This window comes from Mus pahari, chromosome 14 (assembly GCF_900095145.1).
Source record: "Mus pahari chromosome 14, PAHARI_EIJ_v1.1, whole genome shotgun sequence".
Taxonomy (NCBI): Eukaryota; Metazoa; Chordata; class Mammalia; order Rodentia; family Muridae; genus Mus; species Mus pahari.
This window is the reverse complement of record NC_034603.1, coordinates 20,482,384-20,489,115: the sequence shown is the minus strand read 5'-3', so window position 1 is coordinate 20,489,115 and position 6,732 is coordinate 20,482,384.

The window sequence follows — 6,732 nt, the reverse complement described above, 5'->3', positions numbered from 1 at the left end:
CGGGGATGCGGCTCAGTTGGTAGAGCGTTTGCCTCCTACGCACAGAGCCTTGGGTTTGATCCCCAGCACCGCATAAACCAGGCCTGGTGGCATGTGCCTATAATGCCAGCACTTGGCAGATAAAGACAGAGACAGGAGGGTCAGAAGTTCAAAGTCATATTTGACTACATGGAAGCCAATCTGGGGTACAGAAGAAAGGGAAGGGAGATGAAGAGAAGGGAGGAAGTGGGAAGAGAAGGAGAGCTCTAACTGTGATGGAATGTGGTCCTTCTGCCATAAACAATTATAAAATAGAGGCCAATGCTGTGGCTCACAGTTAAAGCTGCTTCCCATGCAAGCCTGGGAACCTGAGTTTGGTCCTTGAAACTCACATAGAAGTAGAAGAGAAGAACCAACATCACAGAGCTGCCTCTGATCTCCACATGTGCCATGCTCATACACACACACACACACACACACACACACACACACACAGAGTCACATACATACACGCACACATATACACACATACATACACACACATACACACACACATATACACACACACATATATATACACACACACATATACACACACACACACACACACACACACACACACACATAATATAAAATAAAGCCAATGAAATTGTCCAGCAAGTGAAGGCATTTCATAGTCTGATGATCTGAGTTCAATCCCTGGGACCCATATGAAGGAAAGAAAGACAGTGACTTACACAATTTGTCCTCTGATGTCCACATGTGTGTGTGTGCACACACACACAAAATAAAGTAAATCTAAACAAACAAAAAGTAGACTTTGTCTCAAAAAGAAAAAATATGAGATCAAAAAGAAAGAAGAGGGAGGGAGGGAGGCCCGATAAGATATTCACAAATTGGGCTGGAGAAATGGCTCAGCGGCTAAGAGCACTGACTGCTCATCCAGAGGTCCTGAGTTCAATTCCCAGCAACCACAGGGTGGCTCACAACCATCTGTAATGGGATCTGACACCCTCTTCTGGTGTTTCTGAAAACAGCTATAATTGTACTCATACATAAAATAAATAAATAAATCTTTTTTAAAAAAAGATATTCACAAATTAATGAAAGATGAAAGGTACTTGTGGAAGTAAGGGGGTGGTGGGATGGTGATGTTGGTGACAATGAAAGTCATGATGGTGGTAATGATGGTCATGATGGTGGTAATGATGATCATGATGGTGGTACATGTGGTTGTGGTGATGGTGGTACTACAGGGGAATATTTAACTGGGTTTCTAGTCAAGGAATGGAATTGTGGGTGTGAGGGGATCTGATCTCCTGGACCTGGAGTAAAGACTCTTGCCAGCAGCCAGTGGGTGCTGGGGATTGCCCCAATGCTGCCCACAAGCTCTCTAGATGACCCAAGCCATCCCCCACCACTAGACTTGGGGGTTTTTTTTATTTTATTTATTTAATATATATGAGTACACTATAGCTATCTTCAGATACACCAGAATCGTTACAGATGGTTGCAAGCCACCATGTGGTTGCTGGGAATTGAACTCAGGACCTCTGGAAGAGCAGTCAGTGCTCTTAACCGCTGAGCCATCTCTCCAGCCCGAGACTTGTCTTGTTATAGTTGAGACAGCATTTCACTATGTAGCCCAAGCTAGTCTTCAACTCTTAGTCCTCCTGCCTCAGCTTCCCACAGACTAGGACTATAGACATATGCCACAAACCTTGTAAACCTTTTTGAAAGATGTTTTAACTTACTGTTTTATGTGCACAAGTGTTTGACTGCACGTATGACTGCACCACATGCATGTTGGTGGCCACAGGAGCCAGAAGATGGTGTTGGATCCCCTGGAACTGGAGTTACAGAAGCTTGTGAGCTTCCATGTGGGTGCTGAGATTGGAACCTGAGCCCTCTGGAAGAGCGGGGAGTGCTCTTAACCACTGGGCATCTTCCCAGATCCATTTTTTTTTCTTTTTTATAGGATATTTTCTTTATTTACATTTCAAATGTTATCCCCTTTCCCAATTTCCCCTCCTCCCGGAAACCCCCTATTCCATTTTCCCTCCCCCTACTTCTAAGAGGGTGTTCCTCCACCCACCCACCCACTCCCACCTCCCTGACCTCGATTCCTCTACACTGGGGCATCTATTGAGCCTTCATAGGGTCAAAGACCTCTCCTCCCATTGATGCCTAACAAGGCCATCCTCTGCTACATATGCAGCTGGAGTCATGTGTACTCCTTTGTTGATGGCTCACTCCCTGGGAGTTCTGGGGGATCTGGTTGGCTGATACTGTTGTTCTTCCTGTGGGGTTGCAATCCCTTCAACTCTTTCAGTCCTTTCTCTAACTCCTCTATTGGGGACTCCACGCTCAGTCTAATGGTTGGCTGCAAACATCTGTCTCTGTATTCATAAGGCTCTGGCAGGGCCTCTCAGGAGACAGCCACATCAGGCTCCTGTCAGCATGCACTTCTTGGCATCCACAATAGTGTCTGGGTTTGGTAACTGTATGTGGGATGGATCCCCAGGTGGGACAGTCTCTGGATGGCCTTTCCTTCAGTCTCTGCTCTACACTTTATCTCCATATTTGTTCCTGTGAGTATTTTGTTCTCCTTCTAAGAAGAACTGAAGCACCCATACTTTGGTCTTCCTTCTTCTTGAGCTTCATGTGGTCTGTGAATTATATCTTGGTTATTTGGAACTTTTGGGCTAATATCCACTCATCAGTGAGTGCATACCATGTGAGTTCTTTTGCAATTGGATTACCTCACTCAGGATGATATTTCTAGTTCTATCCATTTACCTAAGAATTTCATGAATTCATCATTTTTTAATAGCTGAGTAGTACTCCATTGTGTAAATGTACCACATTTTCTGTATCCATTCCTCTGTTGAGGGGCATCTGGGTTCTTTCCAGCTCCTGGCTATTATAAATAAGTCTACTATGAACATAGTGGAGCATGTGTCCTTATTTTATGTTGGAGCATTTTTGGATTTATGCCCAGGAGTGGTATAGCCGGGTCCTCAGGTAATACTATGTCCAATTTGCTGAGGAACCACCAAACTGATTTCCAGAGTGGTTGTACCAGCTTGGAATCCCACCAGCAATGGAGGAGTGTTCCTCTTTCTCCACATCCTCACCAGTATCTGCTGTCACTTGAGTTTATGATTTTAACCATTCTGACTGGTGTGAGGTGGAATATCAGGTTTGTTTTGATTTGCATTTCCCTGATGACTAAGGATGTTGAACATTTCTTTAGGTGCTTTCAGGCATTCAATATTCCTTGGTTGAAAATTCTTTGTTTAGCTCTGTACCCCCATTTTAATAGGGTTATTTGGGGTTTGGGGGTTTTTTGTTGTTTTTATTTGGGGGGCTTTTTTGGTTTTTTTGTTTTGTTTTGTTTTTGGTTCGTTGTTGTTGTTGTTGTTGTTGTTGTTGTTGTTGTTGTTTTCGAGACAGGGTTTCTCTGTATAGCCCTGCCTGTCCTGGAACTCACTTTGTAGACCAGGCTGGCCTCAAACTCAGAAATCTGCCTGCCTCTGCCTCTCAAGTGTTTAATAGGGTTATTTGATTCTCTAGAGTCTAACTTCTTGAGTTCTTTGTATATATTGGATATTAGCCCTCTATCAGATGTAGGATTGGTCAAGATCTTTTCCCAATCTGTTGGTTGCCTTTTTGTCCTACTGACAGTGCTTTGCAATTTTATGAGGTCCCATTTGTCAATCGTTGATCTTACACCATAAGCCATTGGTGTTCTGTTCAGGAATTTTCCCCCTGTGCCCATGTGTTCGAGGCCCCACTTTCTCCTCTATAAATTTCAGTGTATCTGGCTTTATGTGGAGGTCCTTGATCCACTTGGACTTGAGTTTTGTACAAGGAGATAAGAATGGGTCGATTTCCATCCTTCTACATGCTAACCGCCAGTTGAACCAGCACCATTTGTTTAAAAATGCTGTCTTTTTATCACTGGATGGTTTTAGCTCCTTTGTCAAATATCAAGTGACCATATGTGTGTAGGTTCATTTCTGGGTCTTCAATTCTATTCCATTGATCTTCCTGCCTGTTTCTGTATCAATACCATGCAGTTTTTATCACTATTGCTCTGTAATACAGCTTGAGGTCAGGGATGGTGATTTCCCCAGAAGTTCTTTTATTGTTGAGAATGGTTTTCCCTATCCTGGGAAATGAATTTGCAAATTGCTCTTTCTAACTCTATGAAGAATTGATTTGGAATTTTGATGGGGATTGCATTAAATCTGTAGATTGCTTTCGGCAAGATGGTCATTTTTATTATATTAATCCTGCCAATACATGAGCATGGGAGATCTTTCCATCTTCTGAGATCTTCTTCGATTTCTTTCTTCAGAGACCTGAAGTTTTTGTCATACAGATCTTTCACTTGCTTGGTTAGAGTCACACCAAGGTATGTAATATTATTTGTGACTATTGTGAAGGGTGTCGTTTCCCTAATTTCTTTCTCAGACTGTTTATCCTTTGAGTAGAGGAAGGCTACTAATTTGAGTTAATTTTATATCTATGTTTAGGTATGGGCCTTGAATTCCTGATCTTTCCAAGACTTTTAACATGAAGGGATGCTGAATTTTGTCAAAAGCTTTTTCAGCATCTAATGAAATGATCATGTGTTTTTTTTCTTTGAGTTTGTTTATGTAATGAATTACGTTGATGGATTCCTGCATATTGAACCATCCCTGCGTCCCTGGGATGAAGCCTACTTGATCGTGGTGAATGATCATTTTGATGTGTTCTTGGATTCAGTTGGCAAGAATTTTATTGAGTATTTTTTTAATTTATTTATTTATTATATTTAAGTACACTGTAGCTGTCTTCAGACACTCCGGAAGAGGGCGTCAGATCTTGTTACAGATGGTTGTGAGCCATCATGTGGTTGCTGGGATTTGAACTCTGGACCTTCGGAAGAGCAGTCGGGTGCTCTTACCTACTGAGCCATCTCACCAGCCCTTATTGAGTATTTTTACATCAGTGTTAATAAGGGAGGTTGGTCTGAAGTTCTCTGTCTTTGTTTGGTCTTTGTGTGGTTTAGGTATAAACGTAATTGTGGCTTCATAGAATGAATTGGGTAGCTTTCCTTCTGTTTCTATTTTGTGAAATAGTTTGAAGAGTATTGGTATTAGATCTTCTTTAAAGGTCTGCTAGAATTCTCCACTGAACCCATCTGGTCCTGGGCTTTTTTTGTTTGGGAGACTATTAATGACTGCTTTTATTTCTTTAGGGGTTATGGGATTGTTTAGATGGTTTATCTGATCCTGTTTTAACTTTGGCACCTGATATGTGTCTAGAAAGATTTTCCAATTTAGTTGAGTATAAACTTTTGTAGTATGATCTGAAGATTTTTTGGATTTCCGTGGTTTCTGTTATGTCTTGCTTTTCATTTCTGATTTCATTAATTTGGATATTGCCTCTGTGCCCTCTGGTTAGTCTGGCTAAGGGTTAATCTATCTTGTTGAATTTCTCAAAGAACCAGCTGATTTTGTTGATTCTTTGTATAGTTCTTTTTGTTTCTGTTTGGTTGATTTCAGCCCTGAGTTTGATTATTTCCTGCCATCTACTTCTCTTAGGTGTATTTGCTTCTTTTTGTTCTAGAATTTTCAGGTGTACTGTCAAGCTGACAGTGTAAGCTCTCTCCAGTTTCTTTTAGGAGGCACCCAGAGCTATGAGTTTTCCTCTAGCACTGCTTTCATTGTGCCCCATAATTTTTGGTAGGATGTGCCTTCATTTTCATTAAATTCTAAAAAGTCTTTAATTTCTTTATTTCTTCCTTGACCAAGTTATCATTGAGTAGAGCATTGTTCAGCTTCCGTATATATGTGTGTTTTCAGTTGTTTTTGTTGGAATTTAAGACCAGCCTTAGTCTGTGGTGATCTGATAGGGTGCATGGGATTATTTCAATCTTCTTGTATCTGTTAAAGTCATTTTGTGACCAATTATATAGTCAGTTTTGGGGAAGGTAACATGAGGTGCTGAGAAGAAGGTATATTCTTTTGCTTTAGGATGAAATGTTCTATAAATATGTTAGATCCATTTGGTTCATAACTTCTGTTAGTTTCACTGTGTCTCTGTTTAGTTTCTGTTTCCATGATCTGTCGTCCATTGCTGAGAGTGGGGTGTTGAAGTCTCCCACTATTATTATGTGGGGTGTGATGTGTACTTTGAGTTTTAGTAAAATTTCTTTTATGAATGTGGGTGCTCTTGCATTTGGAACATAGATGTTCAGAATTGAGAGTTCTTCTTGGTAGATTTTTCCTTTGATTAGTATGAAGTGTCTTTTCTTATCTTTTTTGATAACTTTTGGTTGAAAGTTGATTTTATTCAATATTAGATTGGCTACTCCAACTTGCTTCTTGGGACCATTTGCTTGGAAAACTGTTTTCCAGCCTTTTACTCTGAGATAGTGTCTGTCTTTGTCGTTGAGGTGCATTTCCATTATACAGCAAGATGCTGGATCCTATTTACATATCCAGTCTGTTAGTCTATGTCTTTTTTGGGGGGAACTGATTCCATTGATGTTAACAGATATTAGGGAAAAGTGATTGTTACTTCCTGTTATTTTTGCTGTTAGAGGTGGAACTATGTTTGTGTGGCTATCTTCTTTTGGGTTTGTTGAAAGATTTTCTTGCCTTTTCTAGGGTGTAGTTTCCCTCGTGTTGGTGGTTTCCATCAATTATCCTTTGTGGGGCTGTATTTGTGGAAAGATATTGTGTAAATTTGGTTTTGTCA